The sequence below is a fragment of the Euprymna scolopes genome, chromosome 10 (genome assembly GCF_053919585.1).
Source record: "Euprymna scolopes isolate OS-2025 chromosome 10, ASM5391958v1, whole genome shotgun sequence".
NCBI lineage: Eukaryota > Metazoa > Mollusca > Cephalopoda > Sepiida > Sepiolidae > Euprymna > Euprymna scolopes.
The window spans coordinates 53,802,679-53,828,599 of NC_136491.1; the positions used below are offsets into that span (position 1 = coordinate 53,802,679).

The window sequence follows — 25,921 nt, forward strand, 5'->3', positions numbered from 1 at the left end:
CTAGTTGGCTGTTAATCCAAAAAAAAAGGGATTATTCGCCCTTTGGAAGGTCTTGCTTTTAATCCTTCAGGGAAACTAGCCACCCTCCTCACCAAACAAGTCTGGTGGGGGAACCAGTTTAGTCGCCAGTGATCCGATTATGAGATAGATAGTACTGGGTTACATGGTACCAGTAGCATATGACATGACCTGACATTATATATATATATATATATATATATATATATATATATATATATATATATATACATATACATATATACATATATACGCATATATATATGCATATATATGCATATATATATATATATGATGAAAGGAAGGGAAATATTATTCCGACAACATAGAGAAAATAAAAAGAAACAAATCGTATTATGTGTTCATCAACGTTTCGTCTTTATTTCATTCAGAGGAAGTCTCGAAATAAAGACGAAACGTTGATGAACACATAATACGGTTTGTTCCTTTTCATTTTCTCTCTCTCTCTCTCTCTCTCTCTCTATATATATATATATATATATATATATACATATTTATATTCATATATATATATAATTTTGCTGTAATTCCCATACTTCTAGAATAATTCATTTAGACTTTTATAAAGTATTGAAAATTATTTTAGTCTGTAAGAAAATCATAGCGAAGAATCCACCGTTATTGATTAATTAAAGTTAGTATTTCATCAGAAATACACGGCATTGCATTACTAAAACATAAAAATTATTAAAACAATAACATGAAAAGATGATACCTAAACAAAATGTTTTAAATTACAACCAAGTTAGAATGAACATTGAGCAAATATCAGCTGTCTCACAGACTGCTACCGATATAATCCTTACTCAAAATTACAATTTATTCTACAGTTTAATAATATTATTTACATATATATATATATATATATATATATATATATATATATATATATATATATATATTGTTTAGTGTCCAGAAATATGCAAGTATGCGCAACATAGTACAGTTTTTTCCAACGGTCCCCAATATTTTTCCGCACTTTGTATGTATGGCTTTACAAAGAAATAAAGGAATGGACTTGGAACGATTTCTATTACATTTTAAAGAAAATGCCTTTATTACCGTTTCAACATCAAACCGCCTGGCACGTATTTTGCAAGTGAGAAACAATATGGTATCCTTCGAACTTTTCCACTCGGAGTCAATACACAGTTTTTGATCCTTTTGTTTTGTCTGCAATTTATTCCAAAATACACAGTTTTTACGGCATTATTCCACAATATACAGTTGTTTAGTCTGCTATTTTTTCCACAATATACGGTCGGCCGGAGAATAAATGAGTCCTGCACCTTGTTTACATGTTTCTGCCGACCACTATGTTGTTAAAAAATCCTGCTGTGTTGGCCCGAGCTTTTTTTCTCATTCTGCGTCGACATGTGTGTTTTTTGTGTTTTTGTTTACCTTTCAGCTGTTTTTCCTTCTGTTACTTTGATCCTGATGTTATGTAAGGCTTGTGGCACGTCTTGGTCATTTACATACGTATCAGTGGCTTTCTTACAAAGTTAAGACCATACATACACTTCAACCTCGCCAAATAGAAGTGTGCTTTACAGGCTACAATTTTGGCAAATTACTCATATAAGAAAAATAGTTTATATCTCCGCACAAGTCATCCATCTCTGTTATTTTAATAATGCTTCCATAACAAATAGAATGATGTTATTGAACAATCATATATTTATGTGTAAATTAACTATAATTGAATTCATTTCTGTCAGTAACTGGTGATAGAAGTTCGAACAACGTTAGTATATCGTTCATTCATGACTCAGCAATTGCAGTGTATAGATTTAGCTACATGTGTGTCATAATAATGGGTGAAGCGTTAAATTGATGTACCATTGCCCTCAGATAACCAGATATTTGTCTTCAGCATTTGTATAAAATATATAAAGGTTTTGTATATTTACGTGATGTGATTTACGTATATCTTGTTTTCTATCTAATAATTCGTAGTAAATGTTTTGTAATTTACCATCTCGTACTGAGCAAGTATTCAAGTTAGTGCATATGACAAACTGCTCGAAATATGTTTATTCCAGGATATTCATTAGGGAGTTAAATTAAAATACATTGATTTCGATTAGAAGTGTTCTATATTTTTAGGACGCATTTTATATTAATTGCAAGGAAATTTACCACAAAAAAGAACTGCTAGGATGTACGAGGGGCGTGCAATAAGTAACGCCCCTGACCCACTTCCCATAGTAGTAGAGCAAAGAAATTTGGCACAGTTATTAGTCTTTCTCTACATAGGAACCACCCAGAGTTATGCATTTCTCTTATCGTTTGATGCAGCTCTAGAAACCGTTTTTGTAGAACACCCCAGGTTGGTCCTCCAACCACGATGTGACTTCAGAAATCAAAGCTGCATCATCTGGGAAAAGCTTTCCTTTCTAAAACAACTTCATGGTTGGGAAAAGGTGAAAGTCATAGGGTGAAAGGTCAGTAGAGTAAGAAGGATGAGGGAGGATTTCATAACCACACGCCCGAGCTTCTGATCTGGCTACATACAAGTTGTGTACCGGAGCGTTGTCCGGCAGGAGGAGGGTACCTTTGCTGATCTTGCCCCACCTCTTGATTTTGATAGCTTCTCTTAATTTCCTCAAAAGTGAAGCATAATAAGCTCCTGTAACTGTGGTACCTTTTGCCAGGAAATCTGGCATCACTACTCCGTCCTGGTCCCAGAAGACTGTGAGCATGACGGTGCCAGCGGAGGGCGGCACCCTTGCTTTCTTTGGAGGTGGTGAGTTCAATTGCTTCAACTGCATTGGCTGGGCTTTGACAGGTTTCACCCTGTGTAATCAGGCCTTTGAAAAACTTTGACTCATCTTCTTGGTACATCTCCAAATTCATCCTCGAGCACTCGACGCGTTCTCGCATCTGGAATTATGCCAGCAACCTGGGAATAAATCTGGCACACACCTTATGCATATGCAAATGTTCATGAATGATAGTTTGCACATACCCTGTACTAATCTTGACATATTGGGCTATTTGGTTAATAGTAATGCGCTGATCTTCTAAAATGGCAGCCTCAACTTGACGAGCAGTGTCCTCATCAATGGCAGAAGGGGGGCGACCAGGTTTGGGAGCTGTTTCCACAGACTTCCGGCCATGTTTTAATTCACAATGCCTGCGTTTTACAAGGTCATATGATGGGGCATTATACCATCAGTTTCTTTCATTTCATCAAAAGTTTCCCGTGGTGTGCATCTTTTCAAATAGAAAAACCGGATAACTGCTCGACATTTAAAAAGTAAAAACACCTGTAATACAAAAACCACAATTAGTTCAGAGCTGTAATTTGCCACAGAACCCGTAGAAACATAAATCATTGCACATGCAAAATTTCAGCTAGATCAGACAAATGCAAGTGACTCAGTCGCATTACTTATTGCACGCCCCTTATATGTTCTTCGGAACAATTTGTACAACTGCTTGTTTTAAATATATGCATACCAGACAATGAGCAGATAAGAATAGATTTAAACCTGTAACTTTCTAATGTATTTAACACTTTAAAAATATAGTTTTATATATTTAATTACGTGCGATCTTCAGGCTTTGTCTATTTTTCCGCCATAATAGCTGGCATTTTTAATGCAGCTAATCCTGCCTTGACAGACTCCAAATAGACGTCGTAGCTTAGTGGGGGGGTGACCTTTTCTCTCCCCTGCAAGCTCTTTTGCACAGAAGAGACGTTGCGAGTCTGTCTTTGTTTCATCGTTATTTCCATGCAAGTGCTCGTCTGGATTTCAATCTCTGGTCCAACCTCTTCAATCTTTCATGAAACCACTGCCCCTACTCTTTATCTGCGTCTCAATCAAAACGTACATTCCAGGAACAAATATTCTTTCTTAGAACTGCACGCCTATGGAACTCTCCTCCATTTGCCTGCTCCTTAGCTGACGACAACTTGATTGTCTTCAAATCCAACATAAACAAATTCTTGAGGAACCGCCTCCTTAAGTAATCCAATTTACCAAATTCTATTAACAACGATTACTACAATATCATCCATTGACTACTGTACACTCTATCACCCTTATTTTCGATTGGCCTCCTACACATTTGAAGACATAAGTAACATTATAGGATATATTTCATCTAGTTTAAACTCCAAGTTTTGGCAACGACGTAATATAGCATAATGAATAATCGGCACAGAAGTGACGATTATACGTTACACTATATTTTGAAAAGGGCAAGACAGTATGAAAATGTAAGTAATGGTTCATACGAATAAAATGTATATACATATACTTAAAGATAGACTTATGGGAAATAGTGGCGCTTTTTCGATTTCATGATTCTAATATCGTCGAAATACCTACTGAGAATATGATTAACAGTAACAGAAGGCAATAGACGAAACGGTGTAATGTATTTATTTATTGTATGGAAAATATTTAATATAATTATCTACGCTCGCCAGTTATCTGATGAACTGTGCAAGCTTTATCAGACACATACAAAGAAATTAATCCGATGAAGAGACGTATTAGCAGCGAACTACTGCATGATTAAAATTTTTATAAAACTGTACGCATCAAATGGGTATGAGAGATTATTTGTAACAGTCGGAGGAGGGTGTAAACCATTCTTTCTTATTCATTTTCTCGAAGGCGTTGTCTCTTTCGTCTCAACTTCCCACAAACAATATCCGTATTCACATACGTAAAAGATACTGTCGCAATGTAAGGAATCAGTTCTGGCTATTAAAGCATAACCGAATTACAATGTGCAGTCAATGACTGAATATCTAACTTCTGAAAGAAGAGTGTCACTTAAAACTAAATTTGTCCCAGTTCCTTCTTCATTAATCTTTGAGTCCTGATGCCTATGCATTTTTTTAATGAATTAAATATTTGGGGTTATTAAAATATATCTTAATCGGGTTGCGGGCGTAATATTCGTTTTCTTGATATAAGACTCTGTCATTCAAAATTATTTCCTTTTCTTTACATCGGCATAACCACTTATCAAGGCCAAGATCCGACTCGAGGATAAGGGTTAAGAGTATACAGTAGTCAATCGTTAGTAATGGAAATTCAATAAATTTGTTAAGTTAAGAGGAACGGCTCATAAAGAACTTGTTTACGTTTGACTTGAAGACAATCATATTTAGTCAGCTGGAAAGGAGTAAAATGGAAGGCAATTCCACAGACGTGCAATTCTAAGAAATAAACTTGATCATGGGATCTACGTTTACGTTTAGGCACATATAAAGACTGGGGACTATTGATAGTGTTTTCTGCTAGACGCGTGTTTCTTGTGAAAGTTTGGCGAGGGGGGATAGATTGCAGCTCAGCGAGCACTTGCCATGAAAATAAAGAAAAAGTAGAGAGAAACTCGCAACATCTCTTCTTTGAGATAGAGGTTATAGGGAACAGAAAAGGACATCTTCTACGAGGCTACGAAGTCTATTTTGAAATCTATCAAGGAAAGAACAGTCCTCTCTTGCAGCTCCTGCCCAGATGTGGTAACAGTACTCCATCCTTGGACGTACATGGCTTTTATATAGATAGAGAATTGCATAAGCAGTAAGATATCTACTGGATCAATAGAAGGATCCCAACATTTTTCCAGCGGCCTTGGCAACAGATTTGATGTACGTGTTCCATTTCAGACCAGGAGTAAAGATCAAGCCCAGAAGCTTGTCAAAACTTGAGGCCTACCCAAGACGAGAGCCATCCATTTCAATTGATGCCATATGATGCAAAGATAAAAGCTTGGTTTTAGAGGCATTAAAAGTAACCAGCCACTCCTTTGCCCATTGTACCACGTGCTCAAGATCAGAAGAGAGAGAATCTGAGAGAACTTGGTCGTTTACTGTCTTAGATGTGCTTACATAGATGGAAGTGTCATCACCATAGATGTTTACGAATGATGTAAGTCCGTTTTAAAGTGATATGCACTGAGTATACTAGGTATTACATCATTTCCGTTTATTGCATGGACAGAAACACGAAACAAGTATTTTGAAAATATTTTAATACACTGAAAATACTTTAGTTTTTGAGATTAATTTCTATTTAAGTTACATAAATTATTAAGAATAAAAGATATTTCGGTAGATAAATAATTTATATTTATTATATGAGAAGCTGAAGTATCCAGCGTTGCCAGGTGTAATATGATACATTTTAAGATTTTGTCCTCATATATTATAATAAAATAGATTAAACAAAACATAAATTCATAAAGGCTTCTTTTTGTACACACCCCGTGTGGTGGGAGAAATAGTGCGTTTTATTTTATAGAGGTCTCGCCAGTTGACTTAATCATTTTTATAGTTTAATATTTTGTCTCTAGTCCTTCTTTCTAAATATGATGTAAAAATGGCAATTATTTTATATCATAGTGTAAGTCTGAAAAAAATTAAATCTATTTTTGTTTTAACTATTTAATGTACAATATATATAAAATGGAATTATTAATCTATTCTGTTAATGAAATTATTAAAATTCAGTTTCAGGCAGTTCATATCTAAAAACTGGTAAATGAACCTGTAGCATTAATTTTGAAGAGACTCTACATAAACAACATTTTTGATGTGACCTGTAACAGGTGTGTAAATGTAGAGGTTTTCGGGACTTTCCATGCGTGAGCAAGCAACATGCAACTGGCCATGAGAAAAGCAATGTGTCTGAAGATTAAGTTTAACAATTTTTAGGCTTTATACTTGAACTTTAGTTATAGATATGGCAAAACTAATATTTATTAGGAATTGTAAACGCTTGAACTTAAATGGCATGCCATAAGGAATAAGGGGAATTCGAGGAATTAACACTCTTAAAATTTCCAGTCATTATAATGTCTTCCAGAACGTTAGTTTTCAAAGATGTTATTGATAACCTTATGCCCTTTCATTTTAGGTCGATCAATATTTCTTAATAATATAATTGGGGCTCCTTCCTTCGATATCAGGTTATAGTGTTGCATTCCAGGCGGTTGTAGTGAATTTACACATTCTACAGAAAGTTCTTCTTTCTGATCTTCATCAATACCACAATCAATGGCTTCAAAAGAATACTTTAACTCAAGCAACACTTGCAAAAGATTATAATTAATCAGTTATGTTACTACAAATACGATGTAAACAATTTTTAAAAATATAATTTTAAACAATGAATACCTTTTTAACAAGCAATATTAATATAAATAGAGCCATATAATTATCGGAACATATAAAACAATTAAACAATAAAAATAGAAATTTTCATAATTATAAACTATGAAAACTTTTTACAGCAATATAAAATAGAACTTTTTAATAATTTTAAACTATGAAAGCCGTTAGGTTTAAGTAAACAATATAAATAGAACTGTTTAAAATTGGTAGAATGTAAAAAGCTTTATTTTTAATTATAAAATTGAATCACGTGATTATTATTAAATCGCGTGAGTATTTATAAACGATACAAATTAATATTGAACACCTGTATTCTATTGTAACTTTTAATACTTTTTAGGTGTATTCTCTTTCAATTATTTTAAAATTTATTATTTTTCACGTGTATTCTAATTCACAAACATGGCCGCTGTTTTTAAGATCAAATTACACTGTTTAATATTCGAAAAACTACTCATTTGCGGAAAATTAAAATATTTAATATATAAAAGATACTCGTTTTCAGCATACCAGAAAATCAGTGAAAGTCATCATTTAAAAGGGAAATGTTAAGGCGTGAAACGAGTAAAAATGTAACGTTAAAAATTATCAAAAGTTCGATAGATGTTTTGTATGTACCGTGCTGAAATAATAACGTTATTGTTTCGAAAGCTATTCTTAATATGTGGAGTGGAGGATGTTTTGTAATTATTCTTTGCTTCCATCGAACGATTTAATAAAAAAAAGATATCGCGAAATTTGAATTTTACCTAAAAACATATTTTTAAATAGCGCGGTACCAAAAGTACCTGCAAACTTTTCGTTAAATTGGTTAAAATAAAACAATACAAAAAAGTTATGATGGTAAATTTTTACGACATGCCCCAGCGTAGTATAAACACCGCAACCTCCCCATGTAAACAACGGCTTTCGGAAGCAAACCAATCTCGAAAGTCATTTTTAACATAGGGAGGCAGGCGTGTTTATTCCGAACGCCGTTCTTAACATAGGTTGGTTGGGGGGGGGGTATACTACGCTGGGTCAGGTCGTAAAAAATACAATTCTCTATCTATTGTTTAAAAAATAAAGCGTTACTTCTTTTTTTAATTGTTTTCGTATTGTTTATTTTTTTAAAAGAAGTTCCGCTTGCGTATATTTCAACTTCTGAAATGCCGATGTCATTGTTTATATATTGTTACCATATTGATATAACGGTGGTTAAGGGGGTTTGGTTATTTTTATTTTATAGAGGGTTCTAGATTATTTGGACACTTAAATTCCAGTCTTTACAAATTTTGGTACGTGTACAGTGTACTATAAATGCTGAAATCATAACGTTATTATTTAGAAAGTCATTTTTAACATAAGGAGGGGGCGTGTTAACTATTTTCCACTTTCACCTAACAGTTTGATGAAAAAAGGAGAAATTATTTCAAGAAAACAGAAGAAGCTATGTAAATTTAGGAGAAAAGAAACTTATCTCAAGAAAACAGGTGTAATAATTTAAAGAGAAAGTAATGCCGATAGGCACTTGTATCGATATGCGGGGTGGGGATGAACGAAACTTCAAAAATGAAATTTCATTTTTTGAGCAACATCAAATATTATTTAATTTCGTTTAAAAAGATTTGGAAATAATACTTCTATTTATTTTTGAATGATTGCTTTCGTGTCAACCTTTCATTTGTCTCGTAGCGGTGTTCGATTGAAATATGTGGCAAACGACAATCTGTCTATTTTGGCAGATTTCGCCCAGTTGAGGATTCGAACGTGAATACGCTTTGTTTTTTTTTTTGTTTTTTTTTGTTTTGTTTTATGAAAATCATATTCACGGAAAATTATTATTCTACTATAAGGGAAGTGTCGAAGTAAACCGAGTGCAATACCATAAAAAAGTAAGTTAATTTTGAAATCCTGCCTGAAATGTAATAGTGTGCATACACTGCAAAAACACCGAATATTTTTTTGTAATTAATAGTTGTTTATCTTATTGGTAAAAAAAAATAAAATAATAATAATAATAATAATAATAATAATAATAATAATAATAATAATAATAATAATAATAGCGGGGCCTGTGGAAATTCCACAGCAGCATTTTTCATATGTAATATATTGTTGCTGGGCATGCTGTGAGCGTTCTATTCAACATGAATGAACGCACAATAATATTATTCTAGTTTTTTTTATTTAAACTGTACTGTCCCCTTACTAAAATACTGACTTTGATATATTTCCTGGGCTGATTATTTCATTACAAATACACCCGTCAATTAACCCACATTTTATAATTTTTCATAACTATTGAATATGTTACTATGTTCGACAACAATTTTTCCTAATTTAAACTCACATTATCGCCCCTCCCTTTACTAAAATATTAAATTTGATATATTATATCGGCTGATTATTTAATAACAAACACAACTATCAATTAATTCACATTTCATCATTTTTAATAATTCTTAGATATAGTGCTAATTTCGGTATTAATTTTTCATAATTTCAGCCATCCTTATCTCCTTCCCCTTTAATTATATAATAACTTTGATATATTGTCTAGACTGATTCCTGTATTATAAACACATCAATCAATTATATCATATTTCGTTATTTTTCGTAATTCTTGGATATGTTACTAATTTCAACAATATTTTTTTTTTTATAATCTAAATCATCCTCGTCGCCCTCTCTTACTGAAAATTACTTTGATATATTATCTGGGCTGAGTATTTCATTAAAAAAAAACCAACTATCAATTACCTCACAGTTCATCATTTTTCTTAATTCATGGATATGTTACTCATTTCGACAATTATTTTTAATATTTTTAACCCACATTATCAACCCCCACTACGAAAATAATAACTTTGATATATTATCCGGGATGATTATTTCATTCCAAACACACCAATCAATTAACTCACATTTCGTCATTTGATATGTTACTAATATCGACAATCATTTTTCATCATTTTAACCCACATCATCGCCCCACTTACTACAATAATAACTTTGCTATATTGTCTGGTCTGATTATTTCATTGTTAACACACTACTGCATTAAATGACATATTATCCTTTTTCATAATTCTTGGATATGTTACTAATTTCAACAATTATTTTTCATAATTTAAACGTTATCTGTTACTAACATAATTACTTCAATATATTTCCTTTACTATAATTTTATTATGCCCACACAATTGATTAGCTCACATCTTATCTTTGGTCATAATCCTGATATGTTACTAATCCCGACAATAGTTTTTATAATTAAAAACACACATTACGCCTCTCCCTCCTGCTTATATAATATAGTTGATATATTGTCTGGGCTTATTATATCATTACAAACACACCACTCAAGTAACTCACATTTCATCACTTTCCATAATTCTTGGATATGTTACTAATTTCGACAATAATTTTCATAACTTTAAACCACTATATCGCCCCCCTTACTTAAATAATAACTTTGATATATTGCCTGGACTGATTATTTCATTACAAACAAATCATCCAATTTTGGGTATTCTCATAATATATATGTTTTACCTATCTTATCCAATCCTGGGTGATGCCGCATATTCTGCTAATATATATCGTTCACTTATCTCATTGGATCCTGGAAGACGCTGGGTATTTTGCTACTATATGTTTTCCACCTATCTCATTCAATACTGGGCGACGCTTTCTGATAGTATATATTTGCACATCTCATTCAATCCCGGGACTAACTTCATGTCCGCCACCCCACTGTTGGAAATATACATTAAATAAAGTAATGTTTTAATCGTAAACTGTTTCAGCCATTTCCGGGACTTACTTTATATACCCAACCCACACTGCTAACAATATACATGAAAAATATAATGTCTAAATAGTAAACTGTTTCAGCCATTTCCGGAACTGACTTTATATCCGAAACCCACTGCTAAAAATACTCATGAAATAATCTAATGTATAAATAATAAACTGTTTAAGCCATTTCTAAATATATGTATAAATGGTAAACCTTTTTAGCCATTTCCGGGACCGACTTCTTATCTCCCATCCTACTGTTAAAAATATACATTAAATAAAGTAATGTCCAAAACGTAAATGGTTGCAGCTATTTCCGGAACCGACTTCATATTTCCCACCCAATGTTAAAAATATACATTAAATAAAGTAATATGCAATGCGTAAACGGTTTCCCCCATTTTAGGGACTGATTTAATATCCCCCACCCCACTGTTAAAAATATACATGAAATAAAATAATGTTTAAATCGTAAACGGTTTGAGTAATTTCCGGGACTGACTTCATATCCCGTAATCCACTGCTTAAATATACTTGAAATAAATTAATGTTTAAATCATAAACTGTTTCAGCAGCTTTTCGAAAGTAATACATAAAAACATTACCACGGTTAGTGATTAGGCAACCATTGCTTCAACATGAATTTCTGAGTGTAGTATCAGTTTCAGCATTCCAGTGACTTAAATCTCCCCTTCTTTGGTCTTGGTTAATGAAGGAGAAATACTTCATTACTGGTACGATTTTTATTTTTGTTATTAACCAGAGTGCCCCATTTGGGGAGCTGGTTTCCCCCTAAATTTTTAACCGACCTCGTGTCCAATTCCGCCCTTGTGGGGAGGCAAGTAAATAAAAAAATAATAATCAGAACATACATTATCCAGGGCATTTTATCATTAATCAGAAGTAACATTTCCAGGGCATTTTGTAATTACATCAGAAATAACTTTTCCCAGTTACTTTTTTAATATTAAAACTTTGTTACATTAAAAATAGCACCTATTCACAATGCCTCCCCACGGGACAGATATAGACACCAGGGTCGTTTTTTAACGTGGAGAAAAATTGTCTTAGTCGTAAAGGATTTCTCTTCCACTGAGAGAGAAGACATTGAAATAAAGCATCTGAAGAACAGATACTACACTTTGATCTTAGCCGAAAGGCTAAGAAAGACAAATCATTTTTATTAGCTTTGCCTCAACAGCGACACCAATTTTTAAAAAAAGTATATTTGGAATATTCCACTTTCTTTTTAGGGATGCACAGCATGATAACAGACGGAGCGACAAGCGTAGTAGTAGTAGTAGTAGTAGTAGTAGTAGTAGTAATAACAATAACAATAATAATAATAATAATAATAATAATAATAAAAAGATATATAGGTATGTATTCGTGTATTTTAATTTATGTGTGGAACGCTCATTTTTATAAAAACAAAGAAAAACGCAGACATTCGGAAGTGTGTGAATGTTTTTTATATGTGAAAATAATATATGTGTGTGTCTAATCGATAAATGAATAATATATATATATATATATATATATATATATATATATATATATATATATATATATATATATATATATATATTATATATACATATATTTCTTGGTATTTACAAATTTAAAACTGCGAGTGAAATTTAAGTATTATCTCACCTTTTCTTATTAAATAGGAAGACATAATCAAAATATGTAGCGTTCTACCCCTGATACTGTCTTTTTTGTATAAAGTGTACGCATGCGCATGAGTGCAAAAATGCCGGCTATATTTTACATGTAAAATAGCCGATGTTTGTATGCGTTATTCATGTATGAAAATAAAGATATTACTCGCTATAATCCATCCTTGGTGCAGGGATATTATTCCCTGGGAATTTCAATGTTATGTTTCTAGAATTTTTAGAGTTTACCTGCATAATATTTACACAAACACATACATGTACTGTTTTATTTATATAGAAGCGAAGATTAATTTATTAATATGTATATATCTATAACTAAGTTATGTTTAAAAGCTTTCATTACTTTTGCAGAATTTGACCCGGATTCTCGGTATTTCTCACCAATCATGAATCGGTCGCGACCGGCATTAATCGGATTAAGCCGAGCGCAGTAACAAACGCAGACTAATTTCCAAATAAACAAACCGGAAAAAAAGAGAAATATACCAAAGAAAAAAAAAAACATACCGAAAAGTGACTTAATATATATGTTTTTTTTTTTTTTAAATTTCTTAAAAGTTTGTTTTTTCTATTTTGCATTTATTTATCGGCCAGTTTGTTTTTCAAGAAAAGATGAATGTTTTATTTTTAACCGCAAATTGTTTAATGTAAGTACTGTTTTGTTCCAGACTTTGTTCAGTATTTTTTACGGTCAACAGAATTTTTTGATTTTTGTTTTAGAAAAGTTGATATGTTTTTACTAAAATCGTAAATAGTTACATGAAAAAAACAGTATTTTTTTTTTCTTTTTCCAGAAAAATTATTTTTGCAATCTTTCATGGTCGGTGGAAGAACTTTCTAGAGAAGCGAATATTTCCTTAGGAATTTTCACTTTAGTCGACTGTTGAACAGCCATCAATGGCAAAAGGGAAGAATTTGAAGGAGACTCCGTCCCAACAGGGTAGATTTCAGAAATGTGATTCATGACGAAGACCAACGGCCTGTTTCCAATTTTTTGTCTCCACACCAATGTATATATGTAACTAGAGGATCCCAGTTGATACAACATTCTTGCTTGTTTCGCTGGTTTGCTTCCTTCCACATTCTCTCGACGTGGTTCGTTGTTGCAATCAGCACCGGGTTTACAAAATGCAAAAAATGATTTGGAGGCAAATTGGTGGAAACCTTATCCTTCAGCTTTGTAAGAAACCTTCCAACACTCGGATACGACAGTGGTCCACGGCAGAAAATAGTTGTTGATTGTGGGAAGAAGGGTTGACTGATCGACGGTTCAGCTATTGAAGTAAAAAAAAAATAAATAAACAGTAAACATACTACCTACAAACCCCCACAAAATAACAAAAAAACATATTTTTTGAAGTCAACAAAAGAACAGAAACAAAACGGTGATTAAGCGTTTCCACGTTTGAGCAACAGTCGGCTTAATCCAATGATTGTCGGTCGCGCCCGATCCATGATTGATGGGAAATCCAGAGAAATCGGATCAAATTATGCAAGAGTATAAAGTTATCTTAGTATGCAAATCGAAACATTACGTGGATATTTTAACAACTGAAATACAATAAATCACTGGTCGTTTTCCTTGAAAGAAATAGTAATATACGTTCTCGTTGTACATTTTCCTTATTTTCAAACTAGTAATTTGTTATTTTATTTGTTTTCTTTTTTTGATAAAAAAGTGATGATTTTTGAAAATCTATGCTGTAACAGTTTGATAGGATATGCCTTGTTTACACACGGTATGATATAGTAAATTATAAATTGCAAAGTCTTTATTCACATTTTTTATATTCTCTCTCCCTCTCTCTCTCTCTTACTCTCTCTGTATATATGCATATATATCTATATGTATATATCTATAAAAATGAACGTGTCTGTCTATCTGTCTGTCTGTGTGTCTGTCTGTGTACATTTCCCTATGCAATAAATCTGTCAATTTTTAGTCTATAGACTCGAAATTTGAAATACCGGGTACTGAGATTTGGGAAAATCGATGTGACGGGTGTCAGCCAGAAATTTGGCTGTTAAGGGGTCAAATTTCAACGATTTGACCTTTAAGAACTCTACCCAACTCCTCCGACAAATTTAGGTCTAGACACTTAAAATTTTAGATATAGGTTCCTTTAACCTGGATCTATTTTAATAAAGTGATTTGAGCCCGAAACTATAAATTTAAAGGAGTCATAATAGGGGTCAAATTAAAAAAGAAATTTACTCTTCTTTTTTTTTTTTTTTGCTCAGCATACACCTCCAAACACCCGGGCAACGCCGAGCTGAAATGCTAGTATATATATATATATATATATATATATATATATATATATATATATATATATATATATATATATATATTATATGATAAACCTTACTCTTTATTAAAAAATCCTGGTTAATGGTAAGGATGTAAGACTATGCTCACTATTGAGTAAGTGCACATTCTCCATAGTTAAATGATCATAACAATACGCTGACAATATTAAAAAATAAATAAATAAATGAATAATTATCCTAAAAAATTAGCAATAGTTTCTCCTTTAATTTACAGATTTCTTTTTTCCGTAAACATGTGGATGGATACCTTCATTCTATTAGTACCGGAAAATAATAAGGAAAACTTAAAAAAGTATATATTTTATAATAATCGTCATCGTTTTAAAGAGAGTAAACAATGCAGAATTAGGGGTAAATGAGGAGAATTATTATATGTGAAATTTATATATAAATACACATCCTATTTACACAAGTACATATATATATATCCATATATATATATGCATAATACACTTCTTTATATATATATATATATATATATATATATATATATATATATATATATATATATATATATATATATATATATACTCGGGTTTTTTTTATATTCAAAAGTAATGGACTAATGAATTCAACGAGGTTGTTAGATAGTGCTCAATAAAAAGAGCTGACAATACTTGTTTATTGTTATATATATATATATATATATATATATATATATGTGTGTGTGTGTGTGTGTGTGTGTGTGTGTGTGTGTATGTATGCATGTATGTATACACTGAATGAAACAAATCCACAGATGCAAAAACGTAAACATCATGTATACACTGCTAAAATATATATTTTTAAAAGATCATTTATTTAAGAAGCACCTACTCAAAATTAAAGACCAGCCAGACTACTAGTTTTACTGAGAATAATGTGGTCTTTTGAATAAAGCTTTATTCTAATTGCCGGGATAAAATTTAAAAAAAAACCTAAATATGTAAGTTACACATAAGTCAGGATACCTTAGACATTATACACTAAATTAGGATTTGTGCTATGAAAATGATAATATTTACTTTACCAGACAATTATAAACACTATCAAATATTAGGTTAAGATTTGAGCGGTTGTATTAAAATATAACAGTAATTTAAAATTATACGCAGAAAATATTATACACCACATTATCATTCTAGCCAAAAAAATATATTAGAATTTGTTTTATAAAGACTTCGGCATATAGATATATTGTTTAAAAAATGGGTACACAAATTTGTATAGGCTTTTCTTACTTCAAGTACTAAATGTTACGATTTTTCAAGTATTTAAGTCTAAGCGTGAAACAGGATACACATTGCTAATTATATATATATATATATATATATATATATATATATATATATATATATATATATATATGTGTGTGTGTGTGTGTGTGTGTATACATATATATATGTGTGTGGGTTGGTATGTATATATGTACATGTATATACATATATATATATATATAACTATTTGTTTATTTATCTTTCTATAATTATATAAAATCACTTTGTGTGTGTTTAAACAGTCCCTTTCTCATAGATTCTGAAACGGCTTATCCTATTTTTCGCAAATTTCACATAAAGAAATTATTTATATATATGCCAGTGTTCTGTTACACCAACAAGGAAAATTATAATCTCATCAAATAATTTCTTTTTTAAAAAAGAGTAACTGACATTATGAGATATAGCTCGTTGGCAAATTATTCGACTACAGATCAGTTGATCCCTTGTTTAAGCCCGGTTATACTTTTTATTTTTTCTCATTAATGATTTAAGTTTACGATAAAAGAAGATATATTTTTAAAACCACTGCAACTCATTTCTTCTTTTGCATTTGAAAAAAAATACTAAACATTAATGAGTATTGATTTACTGGTACATTCATCGTCAATCCCAAACATCAGCTACGTGGTATCGTAAACAAAAATGGAATTTGATGAACGACATTATATTTTTTTGCGAATTAGTCCCCCGTCGAATTTAATTTATAATATAAAATCATCAACAGAGGATTAATTCTATGCATATACGCAATCTGCATACATTAACATATTGGGTTAAAGCTTATTGTATGACCAGATAACACCGAGCGACCAACTAGTAACATACTTTAATAATATTTTATATATTTAACTTTTCAAAGTAATCTTACATGAATTCGTAATGAATGTGGGTATATTTTATATATAGTGTGTGTTATTATAATAATACATCTGTATGTAAAATTGACATAATCGCATTGATAATGTAGAACATCGCAGCGAGAGATGAGAGATGAGAGATGATTTTATGCGTATATTTATTTTTGATATTATCCTCATGTGCAGCGTAGTAATGGTAGCAAGTCGAATGACTCGGATGTGCATAAGAGAAGATGTAATTTCCGGTTTTGTCATCTCGATTTCACGATCAGGGCGGGAGATTGACGAAAGACAGCTTTAATCATTTCCTACCACACAGCATTCAAATATACGTGTCTGATGACACGTAGTGTGTCGCTAATAATGTGTCAAATGAAATATCGACTAGATAAATTATCACAAGGTGTTTTAGATGAACATAGCACACGAGTGAAACAGTGCGAAATGATAAACCCATTAAAAAGATTAGATCATTTTTCAGAAAAAAAATTTGAATGCGTATATCAGTTGCTATTAAATATACAATGTCAACTGAAATATTAGGGGACGTTTCCGTTTAGGTATGTAAAGTAGTCTTTCAATATGTTACGCCGCAAACAAGGAAAACCACTTAAAGATAATCGGCAACAGATAGAATCTCTATTTCATTAAACGATCGAATACGCAACGTAATCCGCTACAATCTCTATGAATCTAATAAGCGTGATTCCCCCCTCACTGTCATTTATGCTTTCTTTTACTTGTTCGCCTATCATTTCTCTTTCGTATATCTCTACTTGTCTTTAAGATATATATATATATATATATATATATATATATATATATATATATACATATATATATATATATATATACATGTATACATATATATATATATAATTAATCACTATTTTATTTACCCTATTCCCTCTGCTTCACTTTTTGTTATCAAGTAAGATCTATGACTATGTGTGTGTATGTGTGTGTGTGTGTGTGTGTGTGTGTGTGTGTGCATAGATCTATATATTGATATATACATATATAAATGTGACTATATATACAGGAAAAGTTTACAATTAATCGACACATAAAATATTTATTTGCATAACCTTAAAGCATGTGCTCATACTATGGTATACTTCGGTTATTGCATTAGTTTGCAACACCCTTTTCTTTTTTTAACTATATTAGTAAAGAGTAGAGCGCAAACAATGTTTTACTTTTATTATCTGCGTATTTTCATAGATGGTGTCTCATGTTGTAACCCCAGTAATTTAGAGATTATAAACATAAAACAGTCTGAGATCCAATTCAAAATTATTCTGAGCGGGTTTCTCCTTTCTATATGTTATTTTAAATCTTTCCTACTGATGCTATTGTTGATAAATTGGAAAAATATAAGCCACTGATTTCCAAGCGAGTCATTATTGATAAGGAAAAGGTGTAGATATCCGAACTAGGATTTTTTCTGTTGCTGATTTGACGCACCTATTTTATAATTTTACGTTTCTCGCTTTTAAAAAGCGTTTGTTTAACTGTTTTCGCACACGTTCACAACTATATATATATATATATATATATATATATATATATATATATATATATATATATATATATATATGTTTGCGTGTGTGTTTGTGAACGTCATCTCACATTAATTGGATATTGACCCTTTTTGTAATTAACATATTTTTAACATAAGATACTGAATCTTTATTATAGTGTATAAACTTTATATTCCTCACTACGTTTTGTCTAGAAAACAACAAATTAATAGGTACGTACGTAAAATAAACACTTCAATAATTCATATATTAAAGATTGGATAGATTATTTTGGGGAATCTCTCTCTATTTATAATATATATGCATATATATATATATATATATATATATATATATATATATATATATATATATATATGAGATAACGAGAAAGGTAGGAAGTTAAAGGAGACAGCCACGCTACCCACCCACCCCAAAAACATGCGCAAAACTCATCCCAAACAACCAAACTGATTCTGACTTTCGATGACACAAATATACAAATTTTGGAATAATCCATTGGTTGATAATTTTTTTTGATAATTGTGATAAACTTTTAACCATAGTATAGTATTATAATCTTCAAAAGGTCTGCACATGTTCATGTATTTTCGTCACATAGAACCGAGGATATGAGCATTTAAATATTCAATTTGCCTTCGAGTATAGATAAATACACACATACACACACACACGCACACGTATATGCTATATTGTCCAATTCACAACCGCATCATCTTAACCCTTATCCTCGAATTGACTCTGTGCCTTGATAAGTTGTTATGCCTATGTAAAAAACAACGGTACAGTAATCAATGTGATTATATCGTAGTAGTCGTTATTAATGGAAATTTGGTAGATCGGATTACTTAAGGGGGCGATTCATCAAGGATTTGTTTATGTTGGACTTTAAGATAACTAAGAGGTAGTCAGCTGGGAAAGAGGCAAACGGAAGTGAGTTCCACAGGCGATCAGTTCTAAGAAAGAAGCGTTTTTAATGGAATCTACGGTTTGATTTAGACGTAGTGAAAGAGTGGGAAAAGTTATTGCCAGTGGTTTCAGCTAGGCGGGTGTGTATCGAGAAAGATTGGCGAGAGGGGGCAGAGATTGGAGTTCAAGTAAGCACTTGCCGTGGAAATAACGATAAACAAAGACAGGCTCGCAACGTCCCTTCTGTGGAAAAGAGGTTGCAGGGAAGAAAAAAATGTCATCCCATACTAAGTTATGAAGTATATTTTGTACTCTGTCAAGCAGGATAAGCTGTCTTCAGCTATTCGAGGGTGCTGAAAACGAAAAAAAGCATTTAAACTCCCAGGAAATAAGTAGTTCCAAAGATAGAAATAAATTATAGTTTCCAAATGTGATCGCTTTTCTATATTAATTTAATGAAAACGAACTCTCATTTATGACCACATTTTTTGGGGGGAGGGGCGTCTGGTTTTTGGCGGGGTGCGGCTGGGAGTAGTGTTTATTATGGTCTGGAAAACCAACACAAAACCTACCTTAAAACAGGTTTTCTATATTGTTTCCGTGTGTGCTGAAAACGAATATCGCATTTAAATTTTCTGCAAGTAAGTATTTTGCCTGGTATTAAGTAAAAATATGTGCGCTTGCGCGTACAACAATAAGCTCCACGAATAACATAGATATTTATATACTCAATAATCGAAAATATATATTTGCGGAAAATTCAAATGAGATATTTTTTCAGCACACCCGAACACTATAGACAATCGGGTTTTGAAGGTAAATTTTGTGTTAGTCTACGAGGCCAAAAGTACCAAATGAACACCACCCCTAAAAGAATAAAAGGTAGTTAAAAGTGGGTGTTCATTTTACGTTTAATTTATGTAGAAAAGTGATTGTTCATTTTTTAAAACTATAATTTCTTTATATCTGCGAAACTACTCGTTTTCTGGGATTTTAAACGTTATTTTCGTTTTCAGCACCCTCCATACTCATAACAATAGTAATTTGCAAATATTTTTTTTATCAGGATGAAAGATATTTCACCTTTACTCATATTTCAATCGTACTGATTTGTTTTACTAGTTTTGCATCTGAAGTACAAAATATCTGATATTTCCCAACACCCTCTGGCTTGATGGAGAGGAAATTAAAACTTGCTGCTATGGTGTCAAATGATACGAAATAACAGCAAGGGGAAATTTCATTCCAAATATTTCTCATATGTTATATCTTCCCTCTGTAGTTTTTTATACATGAAGCAAATTTCATAGTGTATAAAGATTATTTTATACTGGAGATATGAATAATCATACCCTATTTACAACAGAGAGGAGGTATAATATAAGAGAACTAGTTAAAACCAAGTCCCTTCTTGCTGTAATTCTAGATAATTTCACACGACAGCATCAAATTTAAGTTCCCCCTTCCTAAGAGCCAGATTAATCGGATATATGTGTGTGTGTGTGTGCGTGTGTGTGAAATATAAGTTCATATGTTAAAATCATAGTTCAAAAATTAGATAAATGTAATAAATATGTCTAAGAAATGTTAAAATATGCGCTCTCTTTCGAAGTGTTCGTTTTTATTTGTCAGCAACAGTTCTAGTCATACATTTTATTGATTTTTTTTTGCAATAAGTCATCGCATAAGTTTTTTTTTTAATATGGTGATGTAATACTTCGCGTTATTTTTATTCCAGCTTGCAAGACTTGTGCCTTGTTACGCTGAATACACAGGATACGGCAGGCAATACTATCTGTGGCTCAATATTATGTTATAATCCCTTTGTTGTGAATTAATTTCACTAGCGACCATTACGAATAACGCAAACCGATGGGATAATATTAATTGCACTCTACTTATTCCTAATAATGCGTATGTAAGCATATATTACTAATGTTCACTGATTGGCGGTCATCTATATTTTATGTAAAAAATATGCGTCGTATGATATAAAGTTTGCCAATCCCTAATATGAGCGTTGATTTTAAGGTATGGTTTTGTTGTGTAACAAGTGTGATTTAAAATCTAGAATTTATTAATGTTAGAATTCAAGAGCTTGCTTATTATAATAACAAGCAAGGTCTTGATATTCTTGATAGAAAATTTACTCATTTAATCTCTATAGGATTTTTTTTTTACAAAGATTATTGTTTGGTTTTATCTGTTATTGTATAAGTCAGGGAGTTTGATTTATAATGTTGGATATTCTGTGGTAGATTTCTATTATACAATAGATCAGGAGGATAATTAGTTGGCATTCTTGGGATATATATATATATATATATATATATATATATATATATACATATTATACTATATTAAACGCTAGTGTATATAGATATAAAATATTAAGTACTATTTGATTATATGCTTAGATATTGTCATAATATATATCATCTTATTAGATATGAGAGGTATTTAGAAAGGTACTTAAAGTATTTATTGTCATCATATATCATCATTGTTCTCATAATTATTGTATTGTATATTTAGCTGAGAAGGGTGTAGGGAAAACGTCTGTATACTAGGATTAATTTCTGTGTTGTTAATGCTGACCCTATTGGATAATTAATTTAACGTATACGAGCAAATTATATTTTATCCATGCAATAATTATTGAATGGGCACTGATGTTTGTTTTACCATTTACAGTTGTTAGTAACTGAAGAAAAATAGAATGATTGAATAATAACGATTATAGGTTTAAATCATGCATATTGAAGTATGAGTTTTATTTTTAAATTGAATCTTAAATAATCATATATCTTAGGTTGTGTCTGTATCGATTATTCCATAATTTTATATAATCGTTTTAGTATACTCGTTCAGCATTATTACAAAAGAGTAATGCAACGTCGCTTAATAAATATAAACTGTAACACATTTCTATTTTTTTCATATAATATCTGCCATACAAAGAAATCTATGATACTGAAATCTTATTCCATGTCAGGATTAATACGTCACACATCATTTTAAAAAAAGTTATAATAATTTAAAACGCATTTCCTAAAATAAATTGCAATAATCCTAGTAAATATTGAAATATATAATTAGATTTATCCACTTTACAAAAATACTATGTTGGAAAATTGAAAATTCGCATAAAAATACAAACACAAGTTAATATAACTTTTCTATTTCTTGTGAACGTCAACTACGTATTACAACAAACTATAACAATAATGTAAAGGTGATTAATTTAAACAAATACAATTAACAGAACAATAGTTTTATCATATAACGTGTGGTATATTCCAAAGATCAGTACTTGAGATATTAATGTAAATACAATTTCGGATACAGGTCCTCGCGTGTCGCACGTATATGGTACTTATTGCGTACTTTAGAGACGTAAAATATAAGATATGTTCTGGCACATCAAATGTTGTCTTCAACATGATCGATTATGTCTGCTTTATTAACGTGGACATGTACTTTACATGAACCCAAGAAGAATAATGTACTTGTGTTTAATTATACGAACGAAATGGCGAAGTGGCATATCCATGTCGGTAAATCATTCTTTTATTAAATTTTTAAAATGATTTTACAAAATAAATTTCCAGAATCGACAAACACTATTCGGGTTTTCAGTTTGAATGGCCAAAACAAGCTAAACTGATAAAAACCGAAAAAAATACTATGAATAAGCAAGTAAATAAAATAGAGTTGTAAATTTAATGATCGCCCCCTATAAATGCATCCTATACACAGAAACACGCACACATACACATATATATAATATACTCATATATATATATATATATATATACATGTATACATATACATATATACATATATATACGTGTGTGTGTATGTGTGTGTATGTGTGTGTATGTGTGTGTGTGTCTGTGTTAATTTTATTCTGTACATATCTAATGTGAGTGACTCATCGGTAATTTTCTTACACTACATTTAATGCCAACTACTTCGTCGTAGTTTAATTCATGAGAAATATCTGATCAAATAAAATGAATTATGAAGAGACAGCGTCTGCCAAATATATTGAATACAGACGATGTCTTATTAGAAGCATTAAAGGTATTTAGAAAACGAGGTCAACTTATATTTTTTACGACAAAAGCAATGCACTGAAATAAACTCAATTTAAAAACACACGAAATGCCGTCTTCATAACAGATATAGATATACAGAAACAATATTATTTGAGTTTAAGCCATGTTTTGGCCATTAGTTAAATCACTTCTATGCAACAAAAGTAAAGTAAAGATTTTCTAATTCTGAAATACACAACTTTGCCACAACGAAAATGCATAGCTATATATATATATATATATATATATATATATATATATATATATATATATATATATATATATATATAATTATGACAGCCCCTTTAAGAAATTCGTTTCTTATCGTTGAGCGCTTCCAGGTGAATTAGAGTCGTTCAATTTAGCTCTAATGCATAGATCATTGTATAACGATTAGATTACTGTCTGCCTGACGTAATGAACATTTAAAATTAAAATGTTTAAATTCAAGGTTATTTCGCACGGCCAATGGTAGCCGAATCTATACGATCTTTCCTAAGCGAGCCAGAGATGGCTCGTGTTGCCGAGTTCGAATCGTTTGACTGGTGTTAATCGTGACACCCTGCACTGAAGATTCCCGAAAGTATAAAACACTAGTGTCTGTAGGTATTAAATTATTATAGTAATATATATATATATATATATATATATATATATATATATATATATATATATATACATGGGTGTGTGGAGTGTTTGTGTTTGTGAGCAAATTTCCTTAATTTTTGCATGTCACTTCTCAGCATAATTAAATACAGAAAAAAATAATTTCTTATCAAATCCTCATGCAATTTTCAACATCAACCTTAAATAAAATGTTATATCCCAGCCGAGCAAAGGTGGAGAATACTTCTACAAACAAATTTTTGAAGTGTAAAATCTAAAGATCAATATTTATGGAATATGAAACCAAGAATTCTAATATATTCCTGTGTAAGTACGAACGACGTTCGAAATGCAATGTTTTTGTTGTTTTAATTCTGTTTGAATAGATCTGAGGGATTGCAAACTGCATTTTCATGATTATATCATTCATGCAAGCATGACTTGAAACTTTCATCCCTCTGTTGATAAAAACAAACCAATCTTTTCATGGGCGTTCGTCATCAGCAGATATGCATCATTGAATTCCTATATGCTAAAGAAAAGCTAAACCGATCAACATTAATCAACGTTAAACGTTTACGCAGCTGATGCTGTCAAAGTTAGAAGATGGGTTCGTTGATTTTAAAGTGGCCAAAAAGATGTGAGTGACAAGTGTGTATCAGGACCTATACAATCGAAACAGAAAAAAAGGTCTAGCAAAAGTGCACTAAGAATGGTGGTGTCTATGTAGAAAAATAATGTCTAGAGCACAAAGTGTCGTTCCTTAAAATAGTATAGTTATTTAGTTAAAAAAGGAGGTCTTCCTTTTGAAACGACCCCCATTATACTCCGTTTTACATAGGGATATAAAATAATCATATGTGGTTTGGATTCCCACCGGAACATATCTTTTATTTTAATTGCAATTTGATGATTACATGAAATCCAAACCATAGTATTTATAATAGAAGCTTCATTGAAATACCATTTTTTTAAGTAGTGAACATATCAGCGTAATTACTAGTTCCAAAAAATATCAATAGCTCGATCCTTATTGGAAAGATTAATGTCATCAATTTAAAACAATATTACAATTGCCATTATTATACTATATATATATATATATATATATATATATATATATATATATATATACATATATATACATATATGTATATATATGTATATATATACATATATATATATATATATATATAATCACTATTTTATTTACCCTATTCCCTCTGCTTCACTTTTTGTTATCAAATAAGATCTATGCCTTACTTGGAGTTTCATTAAATACTTTCGCAGGAAAAAATCCGATTCTGCATTTTGCTAAATCCTACCCTCTTATGAGAAGGAAAGTAATTCTTCGAAATTCCTCAGATTAAAGACTATCCACTTATTTAATGTTTTCTTTTTAAAAGTAAATATGTGTTTAACTCTTTTTCAAAGTGTTTTTAACATGTTTTATTAATTACTTGTTCTTATATATATATATATATATATATATATATATATATATATATATATATATATGTTAAAGAGCATCTCTCCTCTCTCTCTCTCTCTCTCTCTGGCTCTTTAATACTCTCTCTATCTTCTCTCTCTCTGTGTCTATTAGATAGTAGATCGAGAGAGAGAGAGGGAGAGGGTGGGAGGAGGTCAGAGAGATATTTTTGTAGTAAATCCAC

General features: G+C 31.2%; 1 protein-coding gene and 1 pseudogene across 1 annotated transcript in view; both read right to left on the reverse strand.

The window, feature by feature from the left end:
• The window catches only part of LOC145285994 (uncharacterized), a 1,089,650-nt gene that overhangs the window by 928,933 nt on the left and 134,796 nt on the right, over positions 1 to 25,921 (reverse strand). The gene's annotated exons all lie outside the window — the stretch shown is intronic.
• Positions 12,018 to 12,133, reverse strand: LOC145286708 (U2 spliceosomal RNA; annotated as a pseudogene).